The sequence below is a fragment of the Phyllobates terribilis genome, unplaced genomic scaffold (assembly GCF_046119375.1).
Source record: "Phyllobates terribilis strain yellow unplaced genomic scaffold, ASM4611937v1 Scaffold_186__1_contigs__length_3700242, whole genome shotgun sequence".
In the NCBI taxonomy this organism is placed as follows: Eukaryota; Metazoa; Chordata; class Amphibia; order Anura; family Dendrobatidae; genus Phyllobates; species Phyllobates terribilis.
The window spans coordinates 165581-186341 of record NW_027362946.1 but is presented as its reverse complement, the minus strand read 5'-3'; positions in this window follow the sequence as shown (position 1 = coordinate 186341).

Below are 20761 nucleotides of genomic sequence, written 5' to 3'. Positions count from 1 at the left end.
GATCTCACCAGCAGAGCTTGTCGGTGAATCTGAAGCCTCTGATGCGCTGCGCGGAGGAGACAGGCCTGTGGCGCTTCTTGCCCCGCGCCGGTAGGGACTTAGCTGATACCCAGTGACCCAGGAGGTCAGACAGACTGTCAATGGAGCGAGTGAGCGCTTTAACATCACTGAGGCCCCTGACCAGAGACGAACCTGACGCCGTCAACCCCGGCATATCAGATACGCGTGACCGATCCTGAAGCGGGCCGGGAGAGAGGTCCGCGCCGCCTGGACCCTGATCCGACATGCCCCCTACTCAGTAGCGAGCGTCGCGGAAAGAGCAGTAATAACCCCTTACAAGAGCACAGTAACCGGGAAAGTGAGATCCGGCTATCACAGTCTGTTCCCACAAAACAATTTACCAAGCACTGAAGGGTTAAAGCTTCTCCTTAGAGGGAGAAAAGCTACCCCAGCACTGCAGAAAAAAGGTTTTCTGATGATGGCCAGAAGGGGTTAATGCTGCTGAACACGCAATGCACCTTGCCTTAAAAGGACTAAGGTGTGCATGCAGCAGAGAAGACAGCAGCGCTCTGTGCTGTAGAGATGAGACAAACAGATGACTCACCAGCTTCCTGGAGCCTGTGTGTGAGAGCGGAGAGCAGGGGGGAGGGAGAGGACAGCGCTGAGCTCCGTGAGGCAATGGCCGTTTGCAGAGCCGAAGAGAAGGAAGGCAGGAGGGGGGCGGGGACTGCCCAGCGCGCGCTTTCCAGGCGCTTCCTGTCTGCAAAGACGATGGCAGGCAGCCAAGAACATAAGCCACGCCCCCCCGTTACACTAACGGAGCCCGCGCTCCTCTGACCCGCTCCCCTGATAACAGCAGCGGTGATGTGCATTCTCCAGTATTACACCTCTGCCTGAAAAGACAAAAGGTGCAGTCACCATAAGACAGTAACACACACACACAGGGCACTTACCCAGCTGAGCGCCACAGGGACCCCCAGGGATGTGTGGCGCCATGGCCCTTTGCTCCCCCCCACGGCGGAGCTCGCAGGGACCCCTAGATGCAGTGTGTGTCTCCGCCAGGGAGCGCCCTGTATCCCCCGGGGCCGGCAGGCTTCTGCGGGGACCTCCTTAGGGGGTACGCAGATCCGCCAGGGGAGGGCCAGGGGTCCCAGCAGCGCTGAGACCCCCTGAGACCTCTAGACCACGGGGGGGGTCCAGGTCTCCTGGTAAAAATAAAAAATTCTTCTGAGGAGCTGCAAAGGCAGCGACTATCCTCTGCGACCTCAAATTTTAGACTGGAGAACATGGGAGTAGGAGGAGCCTAAGCTGGAGGGGCCGGTTGTCTCTTTTTCTAAATCTGAGGTGAACTATCCTGTGGGGCTCCACCTACCCACTAGTAATGGATCTGTGTCTCCCTTCCTTCCCTTCTGCTGCTGAAATGCTTGTTCGTAGGGTGAAATTATTTTTAAATCATTAAAAATCATTCTTCTTGGCGGCGCATCATCCTGTATAAACAGGACTTGCACTGCCAAGAACAATGGTAAGCTTACGCCTTCTGAACGTTCAACGCACATCATTTAGCATGGTTTTCCTGTGTAAACAGGCTTCTAAACCTCCGACAATCAGTAAATATTTACCAGTTAGTGGTAGTTTACTGCCACTAATCTGTCTGTGTAAATGGAGTATTAGTGGGCAAAGCAAAAATTCCAAGATTTTAGGATTTTATTTTTATATGTAACCTCTCACCGCATTAGGATGTGAATGAACATCCTGAGAAGGAGCCTGCGTGTGTGGAGGTGGCTCAGGAACTCCACAAGAAGCTGATGGTGTCTGTTAACTATTTTGAATGTGCGCTGTTAATCGATGGGTTACCACAGCAGCCGGGGGCCAGCTTAAGCAGAGGCGTTCATAGAAATCATGGGGCCCCATACCAAGAGTCTATATTGATGGACTAGGCAGGGTTAAAACATATTGATGCAGTCACACAAGGGCCTACTTTCCAACTCTTAAATACAGGGAGAGGACATGTTTTGTGGCTTGGACACAGAAATAATGCCCCTGCTACTGATTCCTCTTGTTTGCACACACTGATACCATTTTAATAAACCCCATAGAGTATGCTGCCCTCCACACACGGTGCGATACCTCGGAGTGAATCTCCTGTCATAATTTTCTCCCACAGTAGTCCTTACATGGACAACATGATGACCCCATGGCAAACCCCACCAGTATAATGCACGTACACTACTCCCCCCACACACACACACACACACACACACACAGTATGATGCTCTTACAGCCCCCCACACATATACACACACAGTATGATGTCTTCCACAGTTCACTCACACAGTATGATGGCCCCCAACAGTTCGCTCACACAGTATGATGGCCCCCAACAGTTCGCTCACACAGTATGATGTCTTCCACAGTTCGCTCACACAGTATGATGGCCCCCAACAGTTCGCTCACACAGTATGATGGCCCCCAACAGTTCGCTCACACAGTATGATGGCCGCCCCACATCATGTATGATGGATCCCACAGTATACGCTTTTCTTGTTGCCAAAATAAAAAAAAACTCCAGACAGAGGGCCCAATCTAGTGACGTCATTGCACCTGCAGTGCTGAGACTTCGAGCACAGACGTACAGGCTGAATGATGGGGGACAAAGGCCATCTTTCAAAGAATGATATGCGGAAGAAGAAAGCCCTGTAGCATCAGGCTTTCCCAGCTAATGAGCGCCATAGCGGCCACGTGGTCTACCGCTATGGGCAAAATGCCTTTACCTTTAAGGCCCATCTTAGTACTTTTTACAGCAGACTGAGTGCCATAGGAAACCATGATTTCCAGTAAATACCGCAATACTGTGATATTACAGTATATATAAGCAATCCAAGGATCACATGTTTAAGTCCACTAATGGGTACAAAAAAAATGTAAAAAAAATAAAAAGTCAAAATATAAAAAATAGATAATTTTTAACTATCCCACGTTTTCCCTATTAAAAACAAAGAAACGGAAAAAAAAACATTTGGTATCGCCACATCCGTAAAAGTCAGATGTATCAAAGTATGGAATTATGGTAATTAACCTTTACGGTAAACATTGCAGAAAAAAAAATCAAAATGCCAAAATTGTGGGTTCTTTGTCACCTCACTTAACAAAAAAAATACAATACAAAGCTAGCAAAACGTTATATGTACTCCAAATTGGTATCAATAAAAACGTCAGCTCCATAAACACAAAAAGCGCTTAAATAAAAAACTCCCTGGTTCTTAGAGAGTTAAAATAGCGATCACAAGACGTTATGTCACCAAACTCATTAAGGCCTAGTACATTAATGGTGCCACAGGAACGGGCAACAGCGAAAAACGTTATTTCCAAATCTCCTTTCAGCGTATGTATGTTGGCCCTTGAGGACATTGCACACGCTGCTGCCAATTTATAGTTTTCCATGAATGTTTATTTTGTGCATAGGGTAAAAGAATACATAAAAGATATTTCTTATAGATGGCAGCTAGCGTTCTATTACTCCTGGTTTAGGAGCTGTGACTCTCACAATCCCTCCAGGTGAGCACCTCAAATTATTTCTTTCCCCCTCCACTGTTTTTTTTCCCTATGTTCTGTGCGCTCTATTCCCTAAACAGCTCCATTTTCAATGGACAAATCATGATGTCTAGAGATCTCAATATTCTCCTTGTCAGAGGTGACCCCATGAGGGTTGTCAGAAGATCTCAAAAACAGCAGGTGTTGTGGGGTGTGCCTGGCATACAATAGTTAGTGCCTACCAGGGTAGAACATCCGGTGAGCAGGTGGCGGAGTCATGGGCGCCCAAGGCTCATTGATACTTGTGTGGAACGAAAGGTACAGTAGCCCCAGCTGGTCCGGTGCGGCAGAAGAAATACTGTGGCACATATTGCTGAAAAATTAACTTTTGGCTATGAAGAAAAGATGTCAGGATAAAGTATTGCAGCTTATTACATATGGAGATGCACACTGGTCATTGTCATGCTGACCCGGTTACAGCCAAAAGCACCTACAAGGGTATATGGGCATCAGAACTGAACCATAGAGTAATAGAAGAAAGGGTTCTGGTCTGATGAATCATGTTTTCTTGTACATCACGTAGATGGGTAGAGGTGTATAACTTACCTGGGGAGAAACATGGCCTCCAGGCGCACCTTAGGAAGAAGGCAAACTCCGGGGAAGTAATCTATAGTTGTATGTGCCAAACATTACATTTTATCACCCTTTTGGAATTTTTTTTATATAAAGTGACCAACCCCAATATAATAAATAATACAGAATTTTACATTTTCATTGTACAATTTTTAAGTCATATCCTCACTTGGAGTATCCTACACAACCCTATATATATATATATATATATATATATATATATATATATATATATTATATATATATATATATATATATACAGTATATATATATATATATATATATATATATATATATACAGTATATATATATATATATATATATATATATATATATTCTCTATCTCAAGTCTTGGAGCAGAAATACTTCACATACAGAATCTGTTGCTATAGTGAGCTTATTGTTCTGTTCATGATTGCAGTTTGTGAGCTCCGATCTCCTTCTATGGGTGAATTTCTTTGGGGTCTTGAATCCTCTGGCTGGTTAAAACACGTGAAAACAATCCTAGATGCTGGTATCTTCATTGCAAAGGTAAGATGTGTTGTATCTGTTCATATTCTACTCCTGCTTGTCTGATTTGTACTATTCTAGGCACGGACTGTACAAAAATGATCCTTTTAGTGCTGAGAATAAACGAGATTTGTAATTATATAAATGTGTAATATTTTACATTTAATTTGCACATTTAGGCCGTGTCAGAAGAGGGCGCCAGCGTGCTCGTTCATTGTTCTGATGGATGGGACCGCACTGCTCAGGTCTGCTCTGTATCCAGTCTGTTACTTGACCCCTATTACCGAACCATCAGAGGATTTATGGTAAGAGGTTTTATTTCATATACTCTATGTACTGGTGGAGATTTACGGAGTTGATATTTTTTGCATAGTGTAACTTTTATTTTTCCCAATTACTATTAGGTGTCAATTGAAAAAGACTGGATTTCATTTGGACACAAATTTTTATTTTGCATCTCTGTTGCAGGGATATTAACAATCAAAGTATTTGTCACCTAATGAGTTAATTTTCGTTACATCCAAGTGGGTGTTATCAGAGAGCTTTCACTGTGGGGCATGTACTTCTCCTTGTACGATGCTGTCCAATTATAAACAGGCAGCAAGATGCTAGAAAAAGAACACGTCCACACCATATCTTACAGCAGGTTTCTCAGTGTGTGGGTTATAATGAAAGCCTGGATCTCCTGGTCTAACCTCCTGCATGATTAGAATATCAACTGTATTCAAATCCCATCAATCAACACATTTCAGATATGGGCCCAGCAGTCAGTGTGGGGCTAGGGTCAGCACAGCTGAGTTTAGCTGTGTCACTTTCCAAATCTTCCATCAGCTCTCCTCCTCTCGGCAAAAGAGACAAAAAAAAAACACCATACATTCTAATATAATATACTTACTGTAGTTTTTCTGTGCCATTCCCAGTCTCAGGCGGTTTTGGGAGCGCAGTCCACCTGAAAAAGATGTTGCATGCATATACCCCAATTGCATTGCTTCAGCATATTTTTTTTTTTTTTTAAGGTATGGAAATTTAGATGGGGATCCCAAGGAGGTGTCCCCAGTGATAGACCAGTTCCTGGAATGTGTCTGGCAGCTCATGGAGCAGTTTCCCTGTGTGTTTGAATTTAATGAGAGATTCTTGGTCCACATACAACACCATATATACTCCTGTCAGTATGGAAATGACGCACCCCTGGGCCTGTGTCGCGCAGCGTTGCGCACGCGGGAGCTTACCCGGAGCCGGATCTGTTGAGGGTAGTAGTCTCGTGGCGGTGACCCGGTCCGTGCCCAGGGAGTCAGACTAAGTGGCGCTGTATCAGCGGTAGATGTTGGACGACTACGCCACCCGTTGAGTACAGCTAAGGAGCTGCTGCTGCAGGGCAGACCGCTGAGGCCGGTGGTAGGATTGTGCAGCGTAATAGTATAACCCCCAACGGGAGGGGTATGGCCTCAGGGCAGCCGACGTGGATGATGGGGGTAGCAGGAACCACTCGGAGACGGTACGGTGTAGTTCAGGGTCTTTACTGGTGACAAAGATAGACCTTCCCGGAGTACTGGCTAGCGATTGGGGCCTGGTCAGTCCTTGAGCAGATGGGATCTCCCCTGGCCAGGCGGAGTTGTAGGCCTCCCAAACTAACGATACTCTTCTGGCTACCTTGCTAGAGGCGGGTATAAGTAGCCCACGTCCCTGAGTGTACCGTGTGGTGCTCACCCGTATGGCCGGTGATTCGGGGCCTTCTAGTAGCTTCCGCTCCACGACGGCGGTGCTGGTCCCACGCGTGTGACCGTGCCTTCGGGTTTCTGGGCCAGAGGACCTGCAATCCCCTGCCGGTCGGTTTCTGCTGCTGGATAGGAGTTAGTCCCCACAGCCTCGGACTCCGGGTCCGGTGATAACTTCTCAGTCAGGGCGAGCTCTGCAGCTGCCAGCCCCTGACTCCTTGTAGCACTGCTCCCACAGAGCTCCTGTTGTTTCTTCCTATGCTGCTTCTCTTCTCTACTTCTTCTCTACTCACTAACCCTGCCTCAGCCCTAGGTTTATATAGGGGAAGTTCTTCCCCTCCCAGGACTGGGCAGGAGGTGTGGCATGCATAGGATTCCTGACCAAGAGACCTCCCACCTGCTCTCAGACATAACATTGCTGCTACTGTGGAAACCAGACCCCTGGGGTGCCACATTCCCCCCTAGTGAAATTTAGTACTCCGGGACTAAACATATTTTTAGAAAAACATAACAAGGTATAAACAATAATAATACAATAAGAAAAACACATAAAGATGGTCACGGCGTGTCCGCAACCGGGTGCAGTTTTTGAAGAAAAGCAAGGTGTCCATTTCACCAAAACAGGGAGACGTAACCAGGTAGGGGTCTGTCCTGCCCCGAGTCCTTAACAGTCTTTAGTCCATTCCTAGGTTACGCTCCAACCATGTACAAAGGATTCCCGGTAAATCCACCAAGGACTCCTATAAATAACTAGAAACACATAATTATACACAAGCAACAAGAAAAACAGGTAACCACAAATAAAACAATTTATACATTTCAAATCCTCCAACGTGCGGGTAACTGGCCTCTAGTGGCCCTAGTGGACCTACGGAGCTGACTGCCTAGCCCTGAACTACAGGGTGTAGGAGCTGTCAAGGGTAAACTGGGCAGCTGTCTACCGGCTCTTTGGCTCACTAGGGGTACGGCAGGCTCACTATAAGCAGAGGGTTGATCCTCCTGTTCTGCTTGTGTGGAGTCTTCTGCCTCCTGGACCGGCTGTTCTTCCAGCTCTACCTGTTGCTCCGTAGGTGCTCGGGATGCTGGTTGGAGGAAGGTGAGTACGGGTACCACAACTGCGCCATTGACTTGAGTCCAAGACCGAGGGAAGTCTCCGAGCACAGTACTAACCATGTCTTCCCTTTCCTCTACGGGTCGAGGGTCTTCTTGTTCCTCTTCAGGGTTCCGTAGCTGTTCGGGACACTTCTTCAGGTGATCCCGGGATACAATGGTTGTGGTTTCCCCTCCGTCTTTACTGATGGTACAGACCTTTGGGTTGTCGTGGCTTGAGGGCAGTACGATGTACGGGTCCTTCTCCCACTGGTCGTCCAACTTGTGGAGCCGCCTTTTCCTCTTCAAGACCTGCTCTCCGGGTACCAGGGGAACAGCGGGAGCATACTGGTTGTAAGTTTTCTCTTGTCTTTCCCTAGCTTGACAGAGACTTCGCTCCACGCTCTCCTGTACTTTCCGGTACTGCTGCTGCCTCTCTGTGTCCCAGTCTGCTTCTGGTGAAGTGTCCTCGGGTGTCAGGACTCCCATCTCCAGGTCAACAGGTAGCTTACCAGGTCTTGCCCTCATCAGGTAAGCCAGGGTACAGTTGGTGGAACCTACCGGGATGTGGTTGTATAGGTCCACCAGATCGGGCAGCTTCTCAGGCCATAGACTGCGTTCTTCCAGGGGCAACGTTTTCAGAAGATCCATTACCACCTGGTTCATTTTCTCACAAAGTCCATTAGTTTGCGGATGATAGGGTGTCGTCCTTATCTTCCGGCAGCCATACAGATTGCAGAATTCCTGGAAGACCTCCGCTTTAAAGGCAGGTCCCTGGTCCGTCAGCACTTGGTCCGGGTACCCGTGTGGACGGCAGAAGTGCTGCTGGAAGGCTCTAGCTGCTGTTCGAGCTGTTAAGTCCTTGACGGGGACGACAACCAAGAACCGGGAGTAGTGATCCACGATGGTTAGTGCGTAAACGTAGCCACTTCTGCTTGGGGTCAGTTTTACATGATCCAAGGCTACCAGTTCCAACGGCTGCCGGGTGACGATGGACTGCAGGGGAGTCTTCTGGCTGGCACGGTCCTTCCTTCTTAGGTTGCACGGGCCGCAGTCTCTGCACCACCTCTCGATGGTTCCCCTCATGCCTACCCAGTGGAACCGCCCGCGCAGCAGGAACTCCAGCTTCTTCCATCCGAAGTGTCCAGCCCCGTCGTGGTATGCCTCCATCACCATGGCTGCGTCTCTCCGTGGCACCACTACTTGCCAGATTAGTTCATGCGTCCGGGAGTCAACCATTCTGCGGCACAACTTCCCCTTGTAAAGGAACAGTCGACTCTTCTCAGCCCACAGTTGCTTGGCTTCCTCCGGAGCGTCTGGGTCAAGGCGAGCCTCTGGCCGAGTCAGCATCTCCTTTACCAGTCGGACGGCAGGGTCACTGTCTTGCGTTTCCTCCCAGTTGTAGTGAGGCAAGGAGTTAAACGTAGCGGCTTGCTTACACCTTACCCGATGGGAATACTGGATAGTCCCATGACGGTGGAACGCGGGGAGTTCAACTTCTTCCAGTCCCTCTGGATCTTCTCCTACGTCCGGTAGGTTTGGCATCCTGGACAGGGCGTCCGCGTTGGTATTGGAGCGTCCTGCCCGGTATTTGATTGTGAACTCGTAGTTGGACAGACGGGCCATCCATCTCTGCTCTAGGGCACCGAGTCTTGCCGTGTCCAGGTGTGTCAACGGGTTGTTATCCGTGTACACGGTGAACCGGGAAGAAGCGAGGTAGTGCTTAAAGCATTCGGTGACTGCCCACACCACTGCCAGGAACTCTAGCTTAAATGAGCTGTAATTCTCAGGGTTTCTCTCGGTGGGTCGCAGTTTTCGGCTGGCGTAAGCGATTACTCGCTCTTTCCCCTGCTGGATCTGGGACAGCACGGCTCCTAGCCCGATGTTACTTGCGTCGGTGTAGAGGATAAAGGGCTGGCTGTAATCCGGGTACGGCAGGATTTCATCCCCCGTGAGGGCCATCTTCAGCTGGCGGAAGGACTCTTCTTCCAACTTCTCCCATCTGAAGGGCGGCTTCTGGTTCTTGGCCTTCCGGGACTGGCCTATCAGGAGGTCCTGCATAGGAGCTGCCTTTTTGGTGAAACCGGGGATGAACCTGCGGTAGTAGCCTACCAACCCGAGGAACTGCCGCACTTCCTTTACACTGGAGGGACTTGGCCATTCCTTAATTGCGGTGATCTTATCAGGGTCGGGAGCCACTCCGTCAGCGCTCACCACGTGTCCCAGGTACTGCACCTTTGGTTTCAGGAGGTGACACTTGGAGGGTTTCACCTTTAGGCCGTAGCTTGCCAGAGCTTCGAACAATTCCGCCAGGTGTTTCAGGTGGTCCTCATAAGTCTTAGAATATACGATGACATCGTCCAGGTACAACAGGACCGTCTCGAAGTTTCTGTGGCCCAGACAGCACTCCATTAATCGTTGGAAGGTTCCTGGTGCGTTGCAGAGTCCGAACGGCATACAGGTAAACTCGCTAAGTCCCATCGGGGTGGTGAATGCGGTCTTCTCCCGGTCCGCCTCTGCTACAGGAACCTGCCAGTACCCACTAGTGAGATCCAAGGTAGAGAAGAAGTTAGCAGATCTTAAAGCAGCCAAAGACTCCTCTATCCTTGGTAAGGGGTACGCATCCTTGTGTGTGATACGGTTGATTTTCCGGTAATCTACACACATCCTCATGGTGTTGTCTTTCTTTTTGACTAAGACTAGTGGAGCTGCCCAGGGGCTACAGCTATCCCTGATCACCCCAGCCTCCTTCATGACTCTAAGCATCCCCTTGGCGTGTTGGTAGTGTGCAGGGGGTACGGGTCGATACCTCTCTTTTATGGGAGGATGGTCTCCCGTGGGGATGTGGTGTTCTACCCCCTTGACTCGCCCGAAGTCTAGCGGGTGTTTACTAAACACTCTCTCGTACTCTTGAACCACCCGATAGACTCCCTGTTTCTGGTGTGAGGGAGTGGAGTCAGTACCCAAATGTAGTTGCTGACACCAGTCCTCCATTGTTTTCTTAGAGCCGTTACCTTCCTCCGGGTGAGATGGAGGCAAGGGTTCCACAGATTGTATAGCATTTTGGTTAATGGTATATAATTTGGCTAGCGTGGCATACCGGGGCAGGTACACTTCCCTCTTCCCGATATTGATTATGCGAACGGGCACCCTCCCATGGCGTACATTAACCACCCCCCGTGCTGTCAAGATGGTGGGCCTACTGTCTGAGTAAACTGGTTCTACCATTGCCTGGTAATCTCTACCTCTCAGACCAATAGCTGCCCGGCACCAAATCATCATTTCACTTTTTGGGGGCATGGCAATAGGGAAAGGGTCACACATTCTCACGCTACCAATCTCACCGCCGGAGAGTTCCACCTGTTGCCGTCGCATCAGTGCCCGGATCTCTTTTTGGAGCACTCGCTGCTCGCCGCAGCTGGCGTTCTTGGCAACCTGCTGTAAAAGGAAAATCACCTCTGCAAGACAATTTTCAATTACATTAGTTCCTAGAGTTATCTTTGGGTGACTCTCGTGTTTGTCAATGTCTACAATGATCAGTCCCTGTGCTGCCAATTCGACTCTACCGATTTTAATGGTCACCTCTTTAAATCCAATCTGTGGCACGGGCTGACCATTGCTGGCGATGATACTCAAGTCGTCATCAGGGTAGCGGGTGATATCCGAGTCATTCCAGTACTGCTTGAAGAGCACGTACGGGATAGTGGTGACCTGTGACCCAGTGTCCAGTTATGCACTCATAGGAATGCCATCCAGTACCACGGGTAAGACTGGACGTCCTCCCACATATTTGTCGCGCCAGTTCGATGGGCCTGGTGATCTATTTCCTGGGGGTTGGCCCTCTACCCCAGGTTGTGCCAGTTTAAAGGACAGTACCTTGCCATATGTCCGGGTTGATTGCAGCGGCGGCAGATGGGTCGTCCGTCCTCGTTGTATCGGTCGCTGGGTCTTCCTCTGGCCGGTGGGGTCCTCCTTGGTCGACGCCACGGGATGTCCTCCGGTCTGGATGCCAGCTGGATCTTCCCTGGAGTAGAAACCTGTAAAGACTGCACAGTTCGGGTTAGCGCAGCAACGCTTTTAGCTAGCTCTTGGACCTGATGGTGCAGGTCTGGAGCCGGGTCATTGCTCAAAGCCTGCGCATCAGCTCCCACAGGCCCTGCCGACAAGGGCGCCGCCTCCTGGTGGTAAGTGGTAGTGGGGCGTCTGTGGGTCACAACGCCACCTGGTGCCGGTTCTCGGAGCACCCGGATGGCTCTGTCCTTGAACTGTGCAAATCCCAGATGAGGGTCCTGTAAGGCCATTGCCCGCAACTGGGTTCGGTGGGCATTGCAATATAAACCCTCTATAAATTGTTCAGTCAACAGCCTGTCCTCGTCTCCCACGCCGTCAGGGTCGGTCTGCTTAATGGCTCTCAGGGCTTCTTGTAGGTTTAATGCATAGTCCCTTATACTCTCATGTGCCCGCTGTTTGCACCAGTAGAATCTGAGCTTGATCTCGGCTGAGGTGCGGGTATCAAAGGTGTCCCTCAGCCGGGCCAGTATCCCTGCGACAGTCCTCCCCCCAGGTGGCCAGGACTTTACCTCCCTTTGGGCTGCCCCGGTTAATTGGGCCACCAGGATGCTTACTTTTTGCTCTTCTGTGAGGGGGTACACCTGGAAGAGGCTATCCAGTTTTTCTCTAAAGTCCTGCAAGGTATGTGACTCCCCTGAGTACTGGGGTAGCCAGGCTGCCCCCGGGATATAGGGCATGGTGAAAGGCATGACCGCAACAGCGGTGGCGCTGGCGGGGGTTGGAGCGGTGAAGCTCTCCTCCGTATCCGATATCCTTCTCCCCCCTAGTGGACCGTGGCCTACCTTGCGATGATCCTCTTCCGTAGGCCGCGGCTCCGCAGTGGATCGTCAGGGTTGAGGACCTTCCGTCGCGCTCCTGTGACGTCGGCGTCTGCTGGGCTCCTTCCAGGACCTTACGCAACGTCCGGACGTGAGGCGGGGCTTCAGTTCTCTCGCGCTTTCGGAGTCCACGCCCCTCTTCTTCCCGCGCGGCGTCCTCAAGATGGCGTCCAATGGCGGGAACCCTCCACGGATGGCGGGAAGAAGGCCGAAGATGGCGTCGGATGGCGGGAAAACTTCGCGGATGGCGGGAAGGATGTAGAAGATGGCGCCGGATGGCGGGAATCTTCACCACTGGTAAGTTTGAACAGTCTTTTTCAGGCACGCAGTACCCGGTGGTTGCGGGCATGAAATCCTGCCGACTAAGCCAAAAGTTGACGCACCCCTGGGCCTGTGTCGCGCAGTGTTGCGCACGCGGGAGCTTACCCGGAGCCGGATCTGTTGAGGGTAGTAGTCTCGTGGCGGTGACCCAGTCCGTGCCCAGGGAGTCAGACTAAGTGGCGCTGTATCAGCGGTAGATGTTGGACGACTACGCCACCCGTTGAGTACAGCTAAGGAGCTGCTGCTGCAGGGCAGACCGCTGAGGCCGGTGGTAGGATTGTGCAGCGTGATAGTATAACCCCCAACGGGAGGGGTATGGCCTCAGGGCAGCCGACGTGGATGATGGGGGTAGCAGGAACCACTCGGAGACGGTACGGTGTAGTTCAGGGTCTTTACTGGTGACAAAGATAGACCCTCCCGGAGTACTGGCTAGCGATTGGGGCCTGGTCAGTCCTTGAGCAGATGGGATCTCCCCTGGCCAGGTGGAGTTGTAGGCCTCCCAAACTAACGATACTCTTCTGGCTACCTTGCTAGAGGCGGGTATAAGTAGCCCACGTCCCTGAGTGTACCGTGTGGTGCTCACCCGTATGGCCGGTGACTCGGGGCCTTCTAGTAGCTTCCGCTCCACGACGGCGGTGCTGGTCCCACGCGTGTGACCGTGCCTTCGGGTTTCTGGGCCAGAGGACCTGCAATCCCCTGCCGGTCGGTTTCTGCTGCTGGATAGGAGTTAGTCCCCACAGCCTCGGACTCCGGGTCCGGTGATAACTTCTCAGTCAGGGCGAGCTCTGCAGCTGCCAGCCCCTGACTCATTGTAGCACTGCTCCCACAGAGCTCCTGTTGTTTCTTCCTATGCTGCTTCTCTTCTCTACTTCTTCTCTACTCACTAACCCTGCCTCAGCCCTAGGTTTATATAGGGGAAGTTCTTCCCCTCCCAGGACTGGGCAGGAGGTGTGGCATGCATAGGATTCCTGACCAAGAGACCTCCCACCTGCTCTCAGACATAACATTGCTGTTACTGTGGAAACCAGACCCCTGGGGTGCCACAGAAACTTTCTGTGCAACTGGGAGAAGGAGAGGAAGGAACTGATGTGAGAGAATATGTGCTCTGTGTATGGTCACTATAGGCTTGTAACAGAAATAGAATATGGATGGTTGACGTGTCCCTGATGCTGATCTGATCACACGGTGCCCCACAGTCTGGATAACAGCAATCACTTATAAACTGTGAAGGTTGAACCTTGGCAAAAAATTTTCAATAACTGTGCAGGAGAAAAATGTATAAAGTGACGGCATATTGGTAAGATATGCCATCACTTCAGGATTGGTGGGGGTGTCAGACCTTAGGGACTCCCACATATCCGGAGACTGAATGGGTATGTGAACCTAAACCATTTCAGTTTTTTCCTGCCCATCTGGGTCGCTGGCATCGCTGGCAGTGCCACTGTACAGAGAAACATAAGAATGCTGAAATCAAAATGCCAATAATAAAATAAGATGGGTACATGGATTTAAGAATTGCACAGTTCCTGATGTAACCAATGGTCCACTAGAAGATACTTCTTGAAGATATTCTCTGTCCTGAGTAATGTTGAAGTCTTGTAGATCTTCTTTCCCAGTCACAAAATTTCCTAACCTGCACGTCAGTAGCCAAGGACATGAGATACATCCTTGTAACTAGAGGATCATGGCTTTAAAGAGATATTCTTAAAATATCAAGCTCTCATTGAGGCCTCATTCAGACATCCGTATCCACAAGTACGTGTTAATGCTAATGCTATTCACATGCCTGTGTATTTTCATGGACTATGTGTCTGTGCAAAACTCACGGAGACATGTCTGTTTTTTCTTCCAATATCACAGATGAAAAAGACCTATACAAGTCTATGGGTCCATGAAGAACATAGACAGCCCACGGATGGCATCATGGTGCTGTCCGAGATTAAAGGGGTTGTCCAGTACTTTATATTACCCCCCCCCCCCCCCAATGTGTCTCCCCGGAGCCCCTAAGGATTTTTGTAATTACCTTCCCTTGCAGATAATGCCTGTGAGTGGCGCTATCACTGGCCGCTCACAGGCATCATGTGACCCCCGGCTGCAGCCGGCTTTGACATCCGCCGATGTCGCTGGCAGCAGCCGGGGGTCTCTGTCTTCCGCGTTCCAGGTGGATGCCAGACTGTGGGCGGGGTTACCTCCCCCCCCACATCACACCCGGCATCCACCGCACGCTCTGCCTCTCCCCATTCATTGGGAAAGCGCGGTGGATGCTGGGTGTGACGCGTGGGGAGGAGGTGTAACCCTGCCCACAACCCAGCAGCCACCGTAGGGACCCCAGCGCTGAGTCACGCCTCACTTGTCGTGACATCAGCGTGGGGTCACGTGATGCCTGTGAGCGGCCACCGATAGCGAAGCTCACAGGCATTATCAGCAACGCAAGCTAATTACAAAAAGTCTTAGGGGCCCCGGGGGGATACATTGGGGGGGGGGGGTAATATAAAGTACTGGACAACTTCTTTAACATTACAAAGCATTGGAGAAACTTTATAACATATTTATCCATACGAGAAGAACACTGATAACACAATGATGGTAAAAATGGACACACTGATACCATTTTTTCACATACCTGTTTAAACCTGTACATGTGAATGAGGCCTTCTGCTGATCACTGAAGAGCCCCATTCTCAGCATCGCTAAAAGTCCCATCGGTCAGACCTCCAGCATTCAGAAAGTTATCTCCTAACCCTTTACAGCAGTGGTTCTCAACTCCAGTCCTCAGGACCCACCAACAGGCCATGTTTTCAGGATTTCCTTAGTATTGCACAGCTGATAATTGCATCACCTGCACAGGCAATAATTCCATCACCTGTGCAATACTAAGGAAATCCTGAAAACATGATCTGTTGGTGGGTCCTGAGGACTGGAGTTGGGGAACACTGCTGTAAAGGGACTGTCAGTACAGAAGGACTGTTCAAATCAAGTACAGGCGCTCGGTGCACCGTGGTGGGGCCAAGCAGTTCAGTGCATCTTTCCATCTACTTTTTGGAACCGGATTTTCCAATTTTGACTATGAAGCTACACAGCTACTATGCAAAGAAACACTGAAAGCTATAGAACTTGTGGCTCATTCATATAAGAGAATCAGGCACAGTTTCACCAGTTTGGTCAGTGTCAGTTTTCATCATTAGAGTTTGGCCTGAGCTTCAGTTTCTTCATCTTTTTCCATCAAACAGACCTGGAAAACTGGACAGCGCTCAGATGGCAATTAATTGTTGGCCGATTTTTTTTTTCACTGACCCATGGATGTGCATTGTTAATTTTGACCTGACACTCAGATAACTATCGTACATTTTGCCACGATTTTCCATCTCTCAAACAATCACAGATATGTGAATGGCCCCATTCACTCTTCTAGGTACAAGTGCTATCTGGAAATAACACAAATAGGACTCGTACACAAAAAATGTACGTCTGAATGAGCCCTTAGTGTTAGTGCAGGTTGCAGTGGTGACGGGTATACTTGCAGCTCTCATAATCTCAATATATCAGTGATGCAATCATCATCTTCCAGAATTCAGGAGAGGACCTACTCCCTCTGGTCTTACCTGTGGAAGCAGCGGTTGGATTACATGAACCCTCTGTACAGAGCAGATCACAGTTAGACCCAAGGAACTCTGAGACCACACACCACTCCATGCCACTTCAGGTAAGAGGTTATTCTGATTCCTCCTCTGCACTGAATAAAGCAGCAGAACTCTAACACCTCATATACTTATCATTCATATATAGAAACGTCAACCCTAACTTTACAGGTGAAAGAAGCGGGGTGACGTATCATGAGCCCAATGTGTCCTTCAGTGGTGAAATCCAAGGCCCAACACTCTTCCCACTTGTAACCATGGTCTACATTTAGGGGTTGCGTCAGAGCTCACTCGTCAGTTCTATCTTCTGCCTGGCACAAATCAATTCACTTTAGACAGATTTACTGACATCTATGACAGCTTGTGACACGGTGATTCATGTTGCACATATTTAGACTGCGATAAAGTATTGATCTTTGGGGGTCAGACCGCTGGGACCCCCAACAATCCCCAGGAGGTTCTGTAGAGCAAGCTTTGAACAGAGCAGAGGTGGAGCATGTACATCTCTACTCCATTCATTCTCTGTGGAACTGACCCCTAGCGATCAATTCCTAAATCCTGTTGATAGGGGATTACTTATATACTTGGTACAACCCCTTTAATAGGGCATGCGGATGTCCCTGATCGGGAACTTTCTATATAAACGCATAATATAAAGTCGAGTTTGGGTCAGGAGACCTGAAGCCAGTCTTTGCATTGAAGCATACTCAGACCGCAAAACACACGTGTGAATCCAGGTAAAAGCTGTTTTTTTTGTTTGCCTGTACAAAACAGACCAATTTTGCAAGTGTGTTAGATCCAATTTTCAGGCATATTTAGTCCACATGTCCGTTTTTATCAATGGTTTTGCCATATGCAAAAACAACGTGACAGAGGTTTCCCAAGCTTCTTCAAGTACCCAGTCAGTGAAAATGAAGAATAGCAGTAGGATGCAACTTGGATGTCCGCAAATAAGGTCAATGTAGGGGATGTCTCTGTTTATATACAGACCATCAGTCAGCAAAATAACAGAACGGACATGTGAATAGTGTAAGGATAGGATGTGTCAGTGTGCTGTCCGAGTAATGAGGCCCAACTTGCCACCACATATTTTCACTGATCTGAAGTCACCAGCCATAGATCAGCCACTGAGGGACTCATTAGGACTCGCTCACATTGCCACGTAACACGGCCGAGTGCTAATGCTATGTGATGTTTTATCGGATAGCACTCGGACCAATAATATACTATGTTATCCGAGTGCAGTCTGATGTACGTGCACAGAGACAATGGAGAAGATGGAAAAATTAAGTCCTCCATCTTCTCCACACCTGTGCTGCAATTCTTCCATGCGAGAAAATTGGATCACACTCAGAGTTAAAGCAGAGTGTCATTAGCATAATCGGCCCAATTCTCTGGCATGGGAGAATATACAGCATTGTGAGCTAGCCCTTCATGTGTGTGCCATGAGCTAGCACGTCTTAAGAACATATATCATGAGAATTGCTCGATGATAATCTTCTGTACTTGTGCATATACTAACTCTTCAAACTTATTTTTCACCATGGAAGGTTTTGGAGGGGCCTCTATAACCGATTTGAGAAAGGAATGCACCCTCGCCAGTCAGTCACTGATTTTCTACAGGCAGTAAAAGAAGAGACGCAGCAGCTGGAGGAGGAAATGGAGTTCATGGAGAAGGTGTGGTAGAAATACTGAAAATCCAGCTTCCTGGCCTATATGTTTTTGATGTTTATACCTCCGCTTAGGTTTCAGTGTAAACCAATTCAGCTTTTAATGGTGACTGAGAAACAATTTTAAATGATTATATATAGAAACCCTGCACAAGATAAAAAAGAGGCAATCATTTTTAGCCGATGCCCTACGTCTTTGGTGTTCTCCAACACAATAACTGGAAGAGAGCACCATTAAAGGGAATCTGTTACCAGGTTTTTGCTACCCATCTGAGTGCAGCGCAATATAGGGGCAGAGGCCCTGATTCCAACAATCTGTCACTTACTGGGCTACCTGCTGTCATTTTGATAAAATTACTGTGTTATCTGCAGCAGACCCCGCCCACATCACTGATTGGCAGTTCTCTGACTGCTGAGCTCTGTATAACCCCGCCCACACCACTGATTGGCCACTTTGTGTATACTACATTTGCAGAAAGCTGCCAATCAGTGATGGGGGCGGGATTGTACAGAGCTTATGAATATGTAGGACTACCTGGCAGCAGGTTTACTAGTCCCCAATGATAATCTGCTTGCTGATAAAATAGTGATTTTATAAAAACTACAGCAATCAGACCATTAAGTGACACATCACTGTAACCAGGGTCTCTACCTTGTGTCTTTTCAATGTCAGTAATGCCTGAGCACCGTGGCGTTATGGCTTTCTTATGGCACCAGAGAAGTTTGTTCATTGGTATAAAGTTTTCAAGTAAAGGTTCATTTAGGCAGGCCAATAATTGGGTTAGGGAGCGTTCCCTCATTCCCAACTGTTGGCTGCCTAAACAGGCCATCAAACATCCAATGGAGGGGCAAAACATTCATTGGTGTGATAATTTTTGAGCAAGTTTAAAAATTATCATTAGCAGCACATTGTCCTGTGTAAACGAGAAATGTGCTGACGATAACATAAGTGCGGCCGGCCTTACTAAACAGACCATTAAACCACTGCTGATCGACTTGCATGTAGAGGTTACATTAACATGCCCTAACCCAATGTAACTTTTGCTCTTGTCTAACAATTTTTCCTTTAGAGATTAACAAAACTGGAAACTCGAGAGTCAAATGAAACCTACAAGAATCTCAATGACCAGCCAAAAATCCACAACTTCCAGATATGCATCACCAAACACTCTCCGGCTAATACGCCCCAAGATTACAGCACCAACCTGAAGCTGTTTCCCTCTCGTAGTCCATCCCAAGGTGAGGAGGACTCGGCCCTGATCCTAACCCAGGACCATTTGAAGAGCTCGGACCCCGACCTGTCGGCTAACAGTGACCAGGAATCTGGGGTGGAGGACTTGAGCTGCCGGTCTCCGAGTGGTGGAGACTCGTTACCCAGCGAGGACAGTGGGAAGGATCCCGATTCAGATGAAGCAGTGTTACTGACTGCTTAGAGGTCTTATTAACCACTTGCTATTATATTAGTGCTTCTATTTATTTATAGGGAGTGATGTAAGCTGGGAGGGATATACTGGGGGAAAAAAAAACATATCGACTTTGTTCACATGTATCAGCGGTAGTTTGTGCAGCGGAGACCAGATACTAATGTCCTATATAGTCGGTCTGATCCAGGCAATTGAACGACTGACAATTGGAAAAGTGCATACACAGGTTGACGAAACAATGACGGGGACACAATGATCGCTAATAATCTGGTATCATGTTATCAGCAGCACGTCTCCTGTTTACACTGAGTAATGTGCTGCCGTTAAGAATTTTAATGAATGCATAAAATGTATCGCACCCAATGAAACGGTGCTTTCCTAGTTTGTCTGCCGATTGTGGTCCTGGTTAGATGGGCCAATAATCGTATGGTGAAATGATTCCTATGAGCGCTCGTTCATCGTTTATTGGCTCTACGCCTTAAGTGCGTGTCTGCAGCCTCCGGGAATATTCAGAAACAGTTCTCTTTTTTTAAGAGCCAACCTTATAATGCATTTTGTTTCCTTTCATGATTTCAAACCACATGTCTGTGGAGCATGAATCCTGTCCCAATATATTTGTATATTTAAGGTTTGTCATTGACAAAGGTGCCCTGTACTGGAAATATGGACACTTACATGGTTTTCGGGTTTAGGTCCACTGTGTGAAAGATCTGAATGTGCTTTGCTTCTGTGTAAGTTGCTGGTAGACTAATGGTGGTCATCCAGGATCTGACATTGGGTATTAATCCCCTACCTCCTAGTTATGTTAGGCATGACTATCACATGTAAGGTTCTTGCCACCTGGCCGAGAAAAGTTCGAAAAAAAGGACGCAAGCATAAACTGTTTGGCCTGTGACCACAGCAATTTACAGGAAAACAATGTGATTTTCATCACATGATTAAGACCATGACCCAATGTCTATGGCTGAATAATCCCTTAAAGACTAATGTTTTGTGCTATGGTATACCATCGGTCCGATCTTCTGTAACTTTATACTGTTTCCACATAGACTGCCAATGAAACAAAACTTCAGAATCTCATTTGGAGACTTTAAAGGGGCTGTCCAAGACTTTATTGAAGGCCTATACTTGATCATCAATGTCTGATTGATAGTGCGTGCTGTAGCTGTTCCTGTGCCAACGGTGGCCAGAAATGCTCAGGTGCCGAGCTCTGTTGACGGAGTACTACATATCGGCCCCCCATTCAAATCATTAGGGGGCAGATGTGTAGTACGCAGCCGCAGCCACTATTCCCTCCACAGAGCTCTGCAGTGCAGCTCCGCTAATGAGCACCCCAATTGA